Genomic DNA, 15,835 nt, shown 5'->3' with positions numbered 1-15,835 from the left:
TTGTCTATTGATGTTGGAAGTCTGTATTGATGTGTATCAGAATCGTGTTTCCAACCTTATAGGAACGTTTCACGGAGTTTAATGTCCAAAAGGTTTTACACTTTTTTTATTTCTTGTTTTTTATTTGTTTTGGGGTTTGGTTGGTTTTGGGGTTATTTTTGGGCTTTGGTCATTTCAGAGAAGTCTACTAGATTTCAGGCTATATCTTTGAAATCATGAGAAGCAATGCAAGCTTTTTTTCCTGGTTTTGTGTATAGATATATATGCCTGGTAGAGCAAGATCTTGTTCCATTACTCTTTTGCTCTATGATATCTGTGAGTCAGGAAAAGCTTTCTGACTAAGGACACTTACAGTCTCCTAATAGAAGGACACTAAAATAAGTAGTCTGCTGCATTCAGCTCAGAAACTAGTCTATGTGTCAGAAGTGTGTCCCTGGCTGGCATTTGGAACAACAGTATGAATTGGAGTTTTCAGTTAGGTTTGGCATATTTCTTGTGTCAGGAGGTGGTGAAGAGCGGTTGTGAGGAATACAATACACAGAAGGATTTGCAGGCAAGCAAGGAGGAAGCTTAATAGCAGGAGATGGCAGATAGATGTAAGGATCTGGCCTGGAAGAAGTTACTATTATGAGGTGGTAATTGTATTAAGTAATAATAAAGAATAATTCTCTGTACCTGGGGGGTTGTAGAGAATAATCATTTCTAATAAAGTTTAGCTCAGCAATTACCGTGGTACTCTTGAGGCTAAGCGTCTTTGGGCTTTTACTGTTAGCAGCTAAATCATGTGAGACTCAGTGGTACAACTGAGTTGGGAATAGCATTTTGTTCGCTTTTCTCTAAAACTTGCTGTTGTAGACCAGGCCTTAAACACAAGCAAAACTTACATGTTGAAAAGTGTTAGGGCAGTTACTGAGGATACTTGTGTTTTTGCAGTTGTCCTCTAGAAGGCATGGATTCATTCCTTAAAGAGAAACAAGCAAAAAAGAAAACAAAACCCCAACCCCAAATTCTTCAAACTGCCTTATTTCCAAATTTGATACTTTTATAAAAGATGGAGTTTTAGGGATCTGAATTTTTGCTTCTTTTCTCTTGTCATTTATCTCACCTTTCTAAATAAGTTACTGTGTGCGTTCTGTCATATCCATGTATTTGGCTGAGCTGTAGCCTTGCAGTAACTTCATGCAGTTAACAAAAGCAGTATATAATGTACAAGTCAGATTTGTTAATCAGGCAGCTTGGTCTGATTCCAAATATTTCTTCATTTGCAAGATTGTTTGATTTAGCAGTGTAATTTTAAGTACAAAAAGAAGCTGATTGCTCATCTGTGATAGATCAGTTTGTGTTCCGATTCATGATGGAGGAAGGCTTGAACATCCTCTTTGATGTGGAATGTGTTAGAGGGATCTTTCAAGTCCGTACAGGAACATACCGAATGCTACCCTTCATGTTCCATACCCAGAGAACTGGCGGTGTGGAGATGACTGTAAGTACGTAAGTTTACTGCAGGAAAACCTTCTAAGCCCCTTTTACAGATCCTAACCCGAACCAGAAATTCTGGTGCAGGGCAAATTTTTGGACCTCTGTGTTAGAAACACTGGATTTGAATGTGAAGTCCTCTTCTGCTGAGGAGCTCTGCACAGTTAGGGGTGTATTATCAGCAACTGCCTGACGCAGGCCCTGCTGAGGGATTTTTGTCAAGCAGACTGACATCTCCCTCTCCAGTAAGCAGTAGTATCCTTGTGATTCCTTTCAGATGCGCTGGCTTTTGTGGACTAGAGGATACGGGGGTGGATATTGCGCTGAATTGAATTTGGTGTCTCTCCCAGGCTGGCAGGATTGTTCCCAGCTGTCAGTGACTCACAGTAGCCGAGTTGCTGTCTCGGAGTTCAAGTTAATGGAATTTACAGTTCAGCTTCTCTTAAATTGTCTGGCAGAGAGATGAAGTTTCCCATGAGCTAGGAAGAGCAGGAGAGATTCCACAAAGTAGAAGCTTTGGATGTGTGTTGGGTCTGAAAAATTGCTGAGAAGTCCTTCCTGGGAATAGATCCTTGCCAGCAATCATGCTCTCAGGTGTTTCATTTTGTTCTAACTTCTTACGCTGTGCTTACTGCTGAGCATCTCCAGTTTCCAGAACTGCTTTAAAAATGTGATGAATGCATGTCATGTGATTGTCATCATATTCTTTCCCTACGTGGACAGCCAACATCATTTGGGTTTAGAAGTTCTGTTTTCAGCTCTTTTTAGCTACTTTGTTTATGACAAAGGAAAAGGGCACATATGTCAACAATGCAATTCATTCATAGAACTAACGTATTTACAGAGCAGTAAATTACACTTTATTCTTTTTTGCTACTTGTTAATTTTTGCCAAACAGGTATTTTTTGCTCTTTCTGTTAGTATGAAATGGTATTTAAAATAGCTGGGTATACTATGTAGAATGGGGGTGATGTTGGTTTACATGTTGATTTTAACTGCAGTTCTGCTAGTGTGTGACTCCTTTGGAGAGCCTCCTGGGCTCCAATACAGCTGTGTCTGGATGTAGGCAGTACTAAGTACCAGCTCCTGAACAGCACAGAATGAGTAGGATGCTTGGGATTCATTTATTTTCTTTGGAGACAACCGTTATGTGACTGAGAATCACTGTCATTTTCCAAAACAAATACATTTTCTGAAGTTTATTTGCCTTGTTGATTCTCTGATTTAGAGAATCAGAATATCTGGAGCAAGTTCAGTTTGCTGCAGGTATTGGTAATACAGACTAGCTTATATTTGTGGCTCAATTATACTGCATGCAGTGCCTTGTTCCTTCCTTTCTGTGGTTTGTACCTGTGAACCTTGGGTATGTGTATGAAATGTATTTTTTAGTTCAGAGTCCTGTTTAAAAATATATGAAAGGCAAAGAAAATAGCAGGCCTTCACTACTCAGTGTTGTGGCTTTTCCATCGCCATTAATCTATTAAAATGAAATGCCAAGAACCCAGAGTAAGATGATGATACTTATCTCACTAGTCAGGTAAGCAAAGAAGGAAGAGGTAATGGACACAATTTTATTTTCTGGATATACTAGCCAAGAACAGCCTGAGAAGATTAAATGCTTATGTGTTTTGGACACCGAGTACGTTTTTCCATTAAACAGGATTACGTTGTTCTTTTCAGTTCTATATTTGATTCCTTTGTATGCCCTTCTATAAGCAAGACCCATAAAAATTTTCTGTCTTCTTCAGTGGAATCAGAGATAACAAAACTTTTTTCCACACTAGTACTGGTTTGCCACGTTGATAAATGGTCATGAAGCTTTTCTCTTCTCTGATATCAACTATTTATCTTATGAAGATCCAGATATGCTTGGTTTCTTCAGCCTTTAATGCCTATTGGCCAGCTTGAGGATTCTCAAATATGTTTGGTTAAATATGCAAATACTGTGTTAGATGGTCAGCTGTGGCTATACTTCTGCTCACCCTAAGAAAGCAGTATTTCTGTGTAGTTATGTACATGATGCGTGAGACTTCAGGGACTTCTTTCTGGCACTGAGTATTTCTGCTGAGATAGCTGATAAAATTAAACTCGTCCCCTGTTGCTCATGTTTTCCTTCCATAAATTGAAGAAGTTTAGTGTTCTGTTTTTTAATGAAATCCTTCCTGCTAAGAATATAATTGGAAGTTATATCCGAGTAGCGGGGTTGAAAGTAATCCATCACAGAGCGATAGGGATAGTATTTGTAGTGACATAATGGGGTCCTTTTCTGTGTTGGTACAAAGTACCCAATTCAGGTATCTGCTAAAACCAGTTTTCATTTTAGTGGATCCACCATCATAGGAAAATGTTTTGGCTTGAAAAACAAGTTCTTCTACCTTGCCCTTTGTTTTCTGAAGGCATATGGAGAATGGGAGAGTTTTACCACATTGACTCTTGAAGACTTGTTTGCATGAATGCATTGAGAAAAGGTGATCTTAACTTTTTAGAGACAGGAAGTCAGTATGTAATAAACTTAAGTACCTTAAATCATGGCATGGACTTCTTATTCAGAAATAAGTTAACCTGAGTTTGCTGTTCCTTTAGGTTCTTTTCCAAATGCCCAAAGAATAAATGCTCCCTCCATGTATAACAATGAGTTTTTCTAATGATCTTCCCTATTTATCTCAGTGGCATAATTGCAGAAGTCATATTGTACATGCAAAAGCTTGTAATGTTTATCACTTGGATTTTTGCAGTTCAGTGTTGTGGCACTGACTGGTGGTGTTCAGAGTCCTAAGAGCAGTCTCTACTAGAGGTCACATTGTAATTAGCATCAACCTGATTACAGTAGCCTAATTATGGTCTCGGAATGAACGATAGAAAATACTGTGTTACTTGAACTTCAAAGTGCAGTATTTTGTAGGCCCTTTCAGTGGCAGGAAAGGATACAGAAGTGGGGTAGAGAGGCACATGCACAAATGAGAAGTAGCACAGTACCATATAAATATGATTCAAAGTTTATAAATTTGGAACTTTTTAAAGATGTGACAAATCTGAAGTATTTTGAAAGCAGTGAATACTTTAGCACTGGTAATTTAAAAATTTCTTTTTACTTTATCTATGGGAGAACAAAGAGTTATTCAGAAGGGCTGAGCAGAACCAAACCTGAACTGCTACCAGGAGGTACTTTTTATTATGCCCATATTTGTCTGCGGAACTCATGGCCATGCTTGTTATTAATTCTGAGGGGCAAATGGGAATCAATGGGACTGGGCATGCATGACTGATTAGCAAAGAGGGAAAAAAAGAGCCTAATAGAAGAGGATATAAAGTTACACAGTACAATGTGTGAGTCAATTTCTAAAGACTGATTTTTTTCCATGAATATTTTAATTTGGGATTTCATGAAACTTTTCAAAAGGGGTGGAATGGCTTATTTCAAACTGTCCAAATTTGAGCAAGATAAACTCCAGCTCTGAATTGTCTTCTGTGCTATGTCTTTCCTGATACTGTGCACTGATGTAATCATTAACTACCAGGGAAACAGTGTAACAAAATTTGCTCTCTGTTTCTAAAAGGTGCTTTTGTGGAAGGAGAGCTCCCACAGAAGACTTCTTAATTTAACCTACCTTGTCCTCTGCTCTGCCTTTCCTCTCAGTTCTGTCTATGAACTCCTTCTGTTCTTCCTTACCCTGTTGATCTTTTGGTCATGCTCTCCTTGTGATTCCTGTCTGAGATGCAGTTCATCCCAGCTGGTTCTTGCAGTCTAACAGAGGGAATCTCAGACAAAGCATGTAATCTCAGATTTCGGAAATTGGAATCAAAAGTGTATGTTTCAAGTGAGCAAGGGAATATCTCTGTCTTAAGAGCATTTCAACTGCTGCCAAAGTGGCCAGTCCTGTAGCAAAAAGGGAATAATGTGGTAAATTCCAACTGTCATTAAGATATCCAGTAAAAAAAATGTTTTTAAGTCAAGAATACTGTAGAATATTTTACTGAAGTACTTGGCAGAATCTGAATGTAGAGGAATCTGGTCTATGTGCTTGTAGCATTGAAGGCAGTGGATGTGCAGAAGTCCTTCAGTCAAGTCTTAAAAAGACAGTAAGCAGTCTTCAGGGTCACTCCTCCATCACTGACTAGTTGCCAAGCTGTCTCACCTACCTGAAGTGGCACCTGGAGCTTACCATCTGTCATATAATTACTAAGAAAAGTGTGCACTTATACTTTCGGCTGCATGACACTTTAAAAGTGCTTCACAGCTGCATGTCAGTTCCTCTTTTCTCGTAGTGCTCTGTGGCTCTAATTTGAGTTGTTTCCTTGCTGTCTTTTCTTAAGCTGAAATGTTCTATCTTGGCATAAGAAGCTGTCCTTCTTGTTTTTGCTGTCTGTATTGTAACTTCAGTAGCTGAATTTGAGAGAGAGTAGTGACTGACTTTCTAAGCCAGTACAGGTGAAGAAAAGCAGCAATACAAACAGGGTTATGTACATCACAGTGATGTAGTGAGTGGAGAGAAAGAGCATAATGGGATGATGAAAGGCAAAACATTCCCTGAAATGAGCTTCTAAATAAGCACAGCGAGAATGTGTGTGTGGTGGAGAGGGAGTTGTCTCAAAAAGCTGTGTTTGTTCCCTGGAGGCTCCCGTGTGCTATAATTGAGTCAACATGTCAAAGTGAAGTATGTGGTGAGCCTTGGGAGAGGGGAAAACTGCTTCTTCTGCACATACAGGACTTGGATGAACCCTGTCTTACAGCGATAATAAGCACTCTGCTTTTGCATTGCTGAAGCCACAATACAACAGAATTGCTGTCCAACCAAGCTTTATAGCTGATGTTCCTCTAAGAATTGCATTAAATCTTTGTTTGGTTAGGAAGCTAAGAATAATTGGCTTGGACTTTGCTTCTGATGCAGATGTGAATGAAGACGATGAACAGAGGGGAAGATGACTGAATGTACTATTGAGATACAGGCAATACAAGCTGCAAGGGCCTTCCTTAATTTATTTATAAATCTCAAGGAAACAAATGTTTCTTCCATTGGTGTAATGTTTTGTGGATATACTGACTTTACTGTCTGGCTTCTGTGTTTGGAAATGGTTAAAGAGGTATGATTACAACACTTCATCCTGGCAGATAGTTACAGCCTTTGGATGTGTGACTTCATGCATGATGCTGCACTGACAGCTCTCTCCTTGGCCATAGCTCGCTGCAATATTGCCCTAGGAATTCACATGAACTTGAAAAGCCTTTAAAGCCAATGTTTCCATGCTAACAAGCTAATTTTGTCTTGATTGTTTTTTATGTAGAGTCTTTACCTTTGGCACTTTTGTATTTTATAAATCATGCTTACTGACATATTTGATGTTCTGATTGTTTCCATAGTGACAGCAATGGCAGAAACCTGAAAAAGGAAGGTGACAGCATTGTATTTTCAAGATTAACTGTTTTACAGAGGAATGGTTTGAGGGGGTGGGAATACAGTAGATTTTTTCCAAGCAGTCACAGGATATTTAGGAGTACTTATTTGGAGGTCAAAGAGAAAAGGTAGCAGGACAGAAGGATTGGCATGGTATTTTGGCATTTGTGTGGGGAAGCAGTGAACACAAGGTCAGCCTAGGAAATATGAGATGTTTTCAGCAACATGTCTCCTTTCTTGCTGCTCCGAAAGAAGAGGAAATCAAAATGCAGAAAACTGCAGTGTACAAATTACCTTCACAAAAGAGGTTGAAGTTAACATGCCTGTGAGATAGTGTGTAACATACTTTTGTTTCATAATTTTTGCCTTCCAAATTCATAACCTAAGTGCAGGAAGCTTTTAGAATTAGAAATCAGACACTTATAAAGCCATTAGTGACAGCTTCAACCTCCTTTTTTTTTTTTCTTGTGCTAAAATCAGCTGTCTGATTTTATTTTCTGGAAAGCAAAGCTTTAGCTCCTTTCATTATGCACCATATTGCCCATTTATGTCAGTAAGATACCTTGAGAGAATGCAGGTGTTTGATTAGAGTCCATGCGGCAGCAGAGAGGGTTGTTTTAAAAGCATTTTGTAGGAGAGACAAGCCTCCCTAATGTGTCCTTTTGTAGGAGATGTTGATGCTTCTGTCTGTGGTGCGGTTACTTGAAGCAGTTGCCTGAATTATAATATATGCCCACCTTTCTTACAGCAGCACAGACAAGTGAGAGGAGATGTTGTGAGAGATGCTTGTAAATGGTGTTAAATATTTTCTTTCACAGACTAACCCCTTTCTCTGGAGCATTTGATAGCATTATGGTCAAGTCATTATCCCTGGAGGTATTTAAAAGATGAGTATTTTGTGGCACTTAAGGATATGTTTTAATGGTGGGCTTGCAGTGTTATGTTTTGGATTAGGTGTTCTTGAAGGTCTTTCCCAACCTCAACGTTTCTGTGATTCGAAGTCTGCTTTTCCTCCCCACCACTATCACAGTGCCTAGGATCTGCAGTCAGGTTTGGGACCTTGGGATCTTGGGCCCAAGTAGTTCTGCCTAGGGAAGAGTAAGTCAGCCTGTGCTGCCCATCTCCAGGTCGCAGGCACATCTCTGGCCCTGGGGAAATCAAAAGGCTGGTGGTAAGGCACAGGTGCTACACTCCAATTTAACACATTGTTACATTCAGATCTCTTACGCCTTCCAGCAAAAATATGGCATCATACTGTAAACTGAATTCGTGTTACATCTTATTACACTGGGGAAGAGAAGCCAGCAGCTGGAAACTTGTGTTGCTTTGAGAGTTGTTGAAAGTTATTTGTCTGTGCCTGAGGCCTCGTTGATCACATCTGCATTGATACCTCAAGCTGGTTCTTCCATTATTTTGGTATCTTGGGAGTGGGGGTGCATAGAAAGATGTAATATAGGGTTCTTCTTTATATTTATCTACAACATTTTGGTCAGCTGGCATGTTGAAAAGTGTTTTGGTGCTTTGTTTTCCCTTCATCCCACTGAAGGGGAAGTTTCTCTGTTTTGTACCAACTGGATCATTGTGTGTAAAACTAGAAACTGGTCTAGAAATCATGGGAGCAGTTAGTTATAGCAGAAAGGCTGAAGTGAATTGTGCCATCTGCTCTAAGTACTGACCTCTTATTTGCAGAATGATACAGAATTAAATGAAATCAGTTTCTTCTTCAGACACAGGTTCATTTATAGGTGGCTAAGCTGTTGAGATGCTGACTTAGTGGGAAAATAAGATTGGTTAGGGTCTGCCCACTCCATTCCATGCTCCAAAAAACAATCCCAAACCCATTGTTTTTGTATTATTTACACTGATAGACCTTTAAGGCCTAGATTAGTGCTGTGCTTTAAGTAGTGTCCTATGTCCCAAGTTTACATCTTACAACACTTACGTTTCAGTAGCACTGTGAAATGTAGAGAGAAGTAGACATTTAGACCTGCCTCTGTCACATGGAACTTCTATCTCATTTCTTCACCTGTAAAACTTCTTCCAGTTTGCAGCCTTTTCTGATCACCCTTAGAATGATGGGGTAGTGTTTTTCTTTTTTGTACTTAGTGATAGCAGTTAGTGCTGATTCATTTGCATTGACTCCCCTGCTGCTTGTTAAAAGATAGCTTTATTTGCAGTGGGATCATGGTGTGTTTAATTTGGCTAGCAGAGTCTTTGTAGCTGTTTTAATCTTATATAAAATAGGTAAAATCCAGGAGGAAATTGGGAGGGGGAGGAGGGGGGAAGAAACCAACTATTCCATTTAAATTTGCCTGTGAAAGCCATGCAACATTTAGATTTGGATACTGTTACATTAATTTCTTGAAGTAGAATTTTTCCTTAAATCTTGGAAGAACATCTGCAAAGAAGAAAACATTTCTTACATGTCTTTTGCTTCTGGCTCCAATTATAGAGTATAAATGGGTATAAATTAGTTGTCTATTTATACTCAATGAAAACAGCCAGTTGTGCCCTTGTAAACATTTTCAGTTTAGAGGAATGTGTATTTATTTGCATGAAAACATTTGCATGTGAAATAGTGAAATGAAAACCTTTACTGCAGATACACCATTTCAGAGTTCAAAACATATATGCCTCTAATACTCTTCTAAAAGCTGGTTGAAAGCTTTCACCTCTCTATGTCATTAATGTTAAGTGCCATTGCAAGTTCTTGAGTAACAGATTGAGGTGACTTTGTGCATCATGTTTTAGATAGCATTAGCCAAACAAATTGTTAGGACTCTTGTAGTCATTTGCTGTCTCTTACGAAACATGAAACTCCTGTGATGCAAAGGGCTTTGCATTTATTCTTTTTGTTTCTGAATCAGTGGAAGGGTTGTTTAATGGATGATGTTGAATGAGTGCCTATTTTATGAGAAGTTTTTAAAAAACTCTGACTAATTAAGGGGGGGATTATTTAGTGTAAGTAGGTTAAAATTTCAGTCCCGTGGGATTAATTTACCCTTATTGGGATGATCTGAATAAATTATGGTGATTCTTTTGAAGATATTTTTATTAAACTCTTCTATTTGATTAATTTTGTAGCACACTTGAAGTTAGGAAGCTATGGAGTTAGTATCATTTTCCTTAGTAGAGAAATTTGATAAAATTGTATGTGTGAAGTGCATCCTGCCCCTTTTGGGGTGGTGTTTTCAGTGTGAAATGACAGGTAAGTGGTACGTTATGTTCTTTTGCTGATGACACACATATTGTGTTATCAGGTCAGCTCCATCTGTGTACTCTTTGTCCATATTCATTCCTAGCTTGAGAAGACTTGTATTGAGAATAGCTCAGAGAGACTTCAGCCATGCTTGTCAATTTAAATCAAGATGCTTTGGCTGTCCAGAATGCTGTCCTCAGAATGTTTTGAGGTCTGGAATTCTTGGATGATTTTTGTGTGCTTTCTAATGTTTTGAAGCTTTTTTTTTTTATTCCTGGAAACCATTTTAGTGTATGCTTTAAAAGATTAGTGTGTAGTATTTTTCTGTTTTGTCCTCTGAATCCTTGACTATCTGCCTTTTTCACTTGTCCTTTTTCACTTCTGCATTTCAGGCAGGTAAAATGGGAGGTTTATTCTGGGATGCTTTTAAGTGTAAGTTTGTAGTTCTTTGCCATGTTTCTTAGAAATTGTCTTGTTTATCTGGGATGAAATTTGGAATGTAAAACCAAAAAATAAATGTTCCTTTCCCACAGCAGATGAACCCTTGACGTTGACAGGATCTGCAGAGCTGTTATTATTTCTGTGATAGGGAGTGACTTTGGACCTGAAATCAAAATGGCTGTTTATTCCTCAGGTAGATAATGTGTTGTTTAATCCCAGAATTAAAAATACCTTTAAAAATGTGTTCTGAAGAATGAAGCTACAACCCTGAGCTGTAGCTTCAGAGGTATAGAAGCCTGAGATGTTGCCTGGTTTTTGACCATAGTATGCAGTGGGGTAGCTGTTGGGTGGAAGTTTGCTGGACTTGAGTCTTTTGCCCTGTCAGCTTGATAAAGGCCCGCTTTCCTTCTCTGGTGTCATTATTCTGGGGCCAAAGGGTTCTGGTTTGTATAAATATGAAGGCACTGAGGACCAGATAGGCCGAGAGAGCTGAGGTTGTTCAGCCTGGAGAAGAGAAGGCTCCAGGGAGACCTTAAAGCAGCTTCCAGTGCCTAAAGGGAGCCTATAAGGAATCTGGAGAGGGACTTTTTACAAGGGCCTGTAGGGACAGGACGAGGGGGGATGGCTTTAAACTGACAGAGGGTAGATTTAGGTTAGATATAAGGAAGAAGTTTTTGACTGTCAGGGTGATGAGGCACTGCACAGGTTGCCCAGAGAAGTTATGGATGCCCCATCCCTGACAGTGTTCAAGGCCAGGTTGGACAGGGCTGAGAGCACCCTGGTCTTACTAGAAGATGTCCCTGCCCATGGCAGGGGGCTTGGAACTGGATGATCTTTAAGGTCCTTTCCAACCCAAACTATTCTGTGATCTTAGTGAGCAGTAACTTGTTGCTGCCTTTCTAGTCCCTCTGTTCTTCTGACTTTTAGATAGGGGGTTTTGCTGTTGGTTACTTTATGGCATGGTATCGGTCTCTGTGAGTTCCTGTGGATAGGGAATAGTTGATTGACTGAGCTTGCCTGAAGGCTGTGAGCAGGAACAGGAGAGTATTTGGTCTCCACTGTTTCCATGTTCCAGGTTATTCAGTCTGGGGTTGGAGTATCTCTCTATCGTGTTTAAAGTCTCTTTCAATATGTCTTCTCTTGGACACTAAATTCTGGCTCAGTCTTGGCTCTGTTGGTTGGTGGGTGGATACTTAACTCTAAACTTGGAATATTTGTTAAGTTTTAATGCTTCTATTTTCTTTTTTAATGTAGAACAGGATTGCTCATTCCCCTATTTTAAAGTGGCATCTCAGGGAATAGCTGTAGCATAGCGTTCTACTGCTAAATCAGCACTATTACAGTGTAGTCACTTCAGAGGTTAATTTTTTTGATAGGCATGGCAAGGTTTTCAGAGGGGGTATCTACTTAAAGTGAAGTTAGTTCTGGGTTAACAGCTGTGGCAGCAGCAGATTGGTGTGTTCCCTGAGCAGGTCCAGGTGCAGTACAGGATGCTGTGACCTGCCATTGCCAGTGCCTTCTCACTTGGCGATATTCACCACTGGTTCAGGTTCACCACCAGTTCACTTTTCTGTGAAATTGCTGCCTGTTGAGTTGGAGGCTTTTGTAACATGTGAGCTGTGCAGAGGCCACCAAACTCGATCAGAACCGAAGTCAGCTTCGTTCTCAGCCAGCCTGAAGCTATTGCTGTATTCCAGCTTTTATTATTGCATGACAGGCGCACATGGTGGGCAGTCCTTTGAATGCTGCCTGTGCTGTGCTGTTTATTCTGTTTTGGGAAGCTGGATAAGACCTTGATTCTGTGTGGTCATGCTTCTCACTTCAGTACCTCTCCGTAGGGAGTCTTTTGAGATGCTAACTTTAGCCAGTTCATAGTAGATTAATTTCCAAAATGTGTGTCTCATTGGTGAGAGACATCCCCATTCCTTTTCTGCTGGCTGTAGGAAAACACACAGTGGGACAGTATTGTTGGTACAGCTCTCTGCTCTTGGGATGCTTTTTGGCACATTTCTGAATATCAGTAACATGGTCAGTGTCTTCTCACTTGCCTAAAGCATGCTGCTAGAATGGATTTGGGAAAGCTGTCTATTTCTATGGGTATAGTTTTTGGATCACAGGAAGGCAAGTGGATGATGCTGGTAGATAGCAAGTCTTTGAAGTACGTTAGAGTCAACTTCAGAGAGGAAGAAAATCCCTTCCCTGAGCTACAGATAAACAACAATGCTTTCAAACCTTCAGAAGGATCAAGGTGAAACTCACTGAACAGTAAGTGCAGAGAAGATGATCCTGCTTTGTGACAAGTGGCAAAAATAACTTCTTTCCCTTTTGTGCTCCCGTAACAAAGCAAAATAACAAAGTACTCTGAGATTGTTCTTTGAAACGAACATAAAAGGCTTATTATGTTAAATATATTAATCTTAATAGATGTGGGCTAAATATATTTTAAAAGGAATGGAAATATCTCCTTGGAATTCTGAAATATATTTTCACTTACTTTTGAAGAAATTAATTCATCTGTTTGTGGATGCATTTAGCAGCATCTGTTTGCTTATTTACACTTGTAGAAGACTGGCATCTTCCAACTGCTGTGTGTCACTCCCAGTTTAGTTGGCTTCAGCTGGGAGAGAGAGCCTGGAATGGTTTCATTTCTCTTGTTAAATTCTTCAGAAAAGAAGGAAAGTAATTCTAAACCGTGCAACTCGAAGAGCATTTCGAAAGGTAAATATACCCTCCTTTACCTAAGGAAAAGACTGTCTCGGGAAGATAAATTGGAGAGCAACAAACAGAAAGTGGCTGCAGAAGTGAAGTGACTGTCAGATTGTTCCCTCCGAGGTTCCCTTTTGGTTTTTCCAAGACTCAGAGTCTTGGAAGACAAAGGAGAAAAATTAAGCAATTTTTTTCAGAGGAGGAAAGTGTTTTTCAAAAGCAGTTATGTATTGACATGGCTTTGTAATGGTTGGTGCTAGTAAAGGCTGAAGTTCAGGGGACAGGGGCTTTTATTAACGTGACTTACGGGTTGCAGTGTCATGAATGGGAAATAAAGACTTGCATGAGAAAAAGCCGAATAGCCAAAATTCGGGTGGAAGCAATGAAGAAAAATTGATGTTTAAGAAAAAACCCCTATTTTAGTTGCTGATACATGAGGACTACTGGGAGAACTCAAAACAGTTCTGCAGGTCACCTTTCACAAAAAGCTACACTGTATAGATAGGGCTCTAAAACAAGTACCTCAGTACTGTGTGTCCCCTATGCAGTACAAAAGTGAGAACAAACTCAGAATTGAGAGGTGGTGGGTTTGAGTGGGGGAGGGAGATTTAAATGTGTCCTTCAGGGAGGAATCTGTGTAAAGAATGGAGAAAGAAATAAGATGGCAGCAGCAGCAGCCAGGACTTGCAGAGCTTTTCAGGCCTTTGTTTGGTTATCTTGCATAAGTGCTTTAGCCAGAGACTCTTTCAGTAGCTGCATGGGGCCAGTTTGGAACACAATCGTGCATGAATCCAAATGTAATTTCCCTGGTGTGTGCATTCTGGCTGTGACAGCTGAAGTTATGATTGTGAAATAGCAGGCAGAAGAAGTTCGTAAGATGGCCAGGCCTAAAATGTTATGAACTGACTTACCCAGGACTCCCATGAGCTCAGCAAAGGTGCTGCGTGACTTAAATCTCACTGCTTCCACGCTTCATTTTGGTGTGCCTCAGGAAAGAAGAAACACCATTTCTTTGTGCATATAAGTGATTCCAGCATAATAAAAGTGGTAGACATTTACTTCCACGTAAGGTACAGAGCAGGTGGTGCTAATTCTCCACCCCAGTTTGTGGACAGTGCTGGCACACAGGCTGAGTCGGCATCAGTGGTTTCGATCTGTACACGTGCAGTGTTATACAGAGAATGACAGTATCTTTTTCCCTTTCAGGCAGTTCTTTTTCCTGTGAGGCAATAAGCTGCAGCTTTCCCTAATTCCCAGTGTTCAGAATGCATCTGTCTTTCCTTTGGGCAGGACTGGTGCAGAATTAAGGGATTCCCACCCCCCACATCAATACACTGCTCACAGAAACGGCACCTCATCATGGCTGTGGGCCAGCTTGTCTTGGGGACCATGCAGGGAAGGAAGAGGTTTTTCCCTCTTCTACATGCAACTTGCACAGCAAAGAGAAGTTGTAAAGTTTACAACTTTCCCTGCTTCTTCAACATTAAGATTTCCCGGGTCTGCCCTCTCTCTCTTTTTTTCCAACCTCCTTCCATCTCTTGTTACCATGGAGAATGAAATGCCAGTTCCATTCAAGTTGTCGGCTGAATAGGTTTTGAGGTTGATGGATGGTGAGAATCTCTTATCCCTCCTTCTCCAAACACCGCCCCTGCCTGGTTCTTGACATTTCACTTGCCAGAGACTGGCAGTCAGCGAGAGGGAGCTGAAAAGGAGGCTGGCAGTGTCCTGCTGAGATGCTCTTTCAGTGCTGTGGATGAAATCAGCAGCCGTGAGAAGGTCTTAAGGACTTCGGTGCAGAGCCTTGCCCTCAAGCTGGCTGAGGCATGAATGCTCACTTCAGTGCATGTTCCTGCTTCCCCAGAGCACCCAGGGAAAGAAAGATTCATGGACAAGTCTTGCTCCTGCTTATGACTGTGTTTCAAGGGGTGATGTAAATTCTGCCATGTAAAGGAAAAGGTAAGGAATGAATGAATACAGTGCATGCTCTGGCAATAACCTGTTCCTCCTGTATGTACTATTTTAACCTTCATGTTAGTGCCACGTCACACAAGAAGTGGAATTTCTTTGCTGCAGTCTGACTTGCCTGGTTTCCTGGCTCTGATGCTGAAGTTAGCAGGAGAGTCTGTCTTTCGTGAGATTCTAGCAGTCCCCATATGCACTGGTTGCCTACGCCTGTATTATTAAACCAGTGTCAAAATGACTTTCTGAATAAGGTGCCTTTTAATAACGAATATGTTGAGTTGTGGATCTTGACAGGCCCAAGGTTGAAATAGGATGTTGGGGATACTGCTGAAGTGCACGAAATGGAGTTACAAAGCACAAAATCAAAAAATATATACATAATACTTCTTTGTTGTGATTTATTACTTTTCATCCAAGATAACTATGATTTTATAGGGGGATCGGGAGAATTTTCAACTTATTCTGAAGGGCTTAAGCTTGTTCTTTTTACTGGAGGGATTGTTTTGGCTGATGACCACTTAACAGAATTCGGGAAAAGTGAATACCTGGCATGGTTTGATAGATGTGTGCATTTCAGTTCTAGAAGTAACGGCTACTAAATTTTATGATTTGAAATCAGACATTGTTTCCAGCTGGAAGCATTCCATGAATATACATT

At 40.3% G+C, this 15,835-nt stretch overlaps 1 protein-coding gene across 3 annotated transcripts in view; it reads left to right on the top strand.

The window, feature by feature from the left end:
- The window catches only part of NDST2 (N-deacetylase and N-sulfotransferase 2), a 135,533-nt gene that overhangs the window by 30,186 nt on the left and 89,512 nt on the right, over positions 1–15,835 (top strand). Inside the window, exon 1 of one of the 3 annotated variants that reach the window (XM_061344200.1) lies at positions 14,917–15,171. The exons of the other annotated variants lie outside the window; for them this stretch is intronic. The gene's annotated coding sequence lies outside the window, so the exon portion shown is untranslated. Of the gene's footprint in view, positions 1–14,916; positions 15,172–15,835 lie in introns of those variants that run through there. 3 annotated transcript variants of the gene reach the window in all.

The sequence above is a fragment of the Neopsephotus bourkii genome, unplaced genomic scaffold (genome assembly GCF_033783945.1).
Source record: "Neopsephotus bourkii isolate Nb327-2 ecotype Australia unplaced genomic scaffold, CSIRO-AGI_Nbou_v1 NB_196, whole genome shotgun sequence".
Lineage (NCBI taxonomy): Eukaryota > Metazoa > Chordata > Aves > Psittaciformes > Psittacidae > Neopsephotus > Neopsephotus bourkii.
The sequence above is the reverse complement of the archived record's forward strand: the minus strand, read 5'-3'. Positions and strand labels throughout refer to the sequence as shown.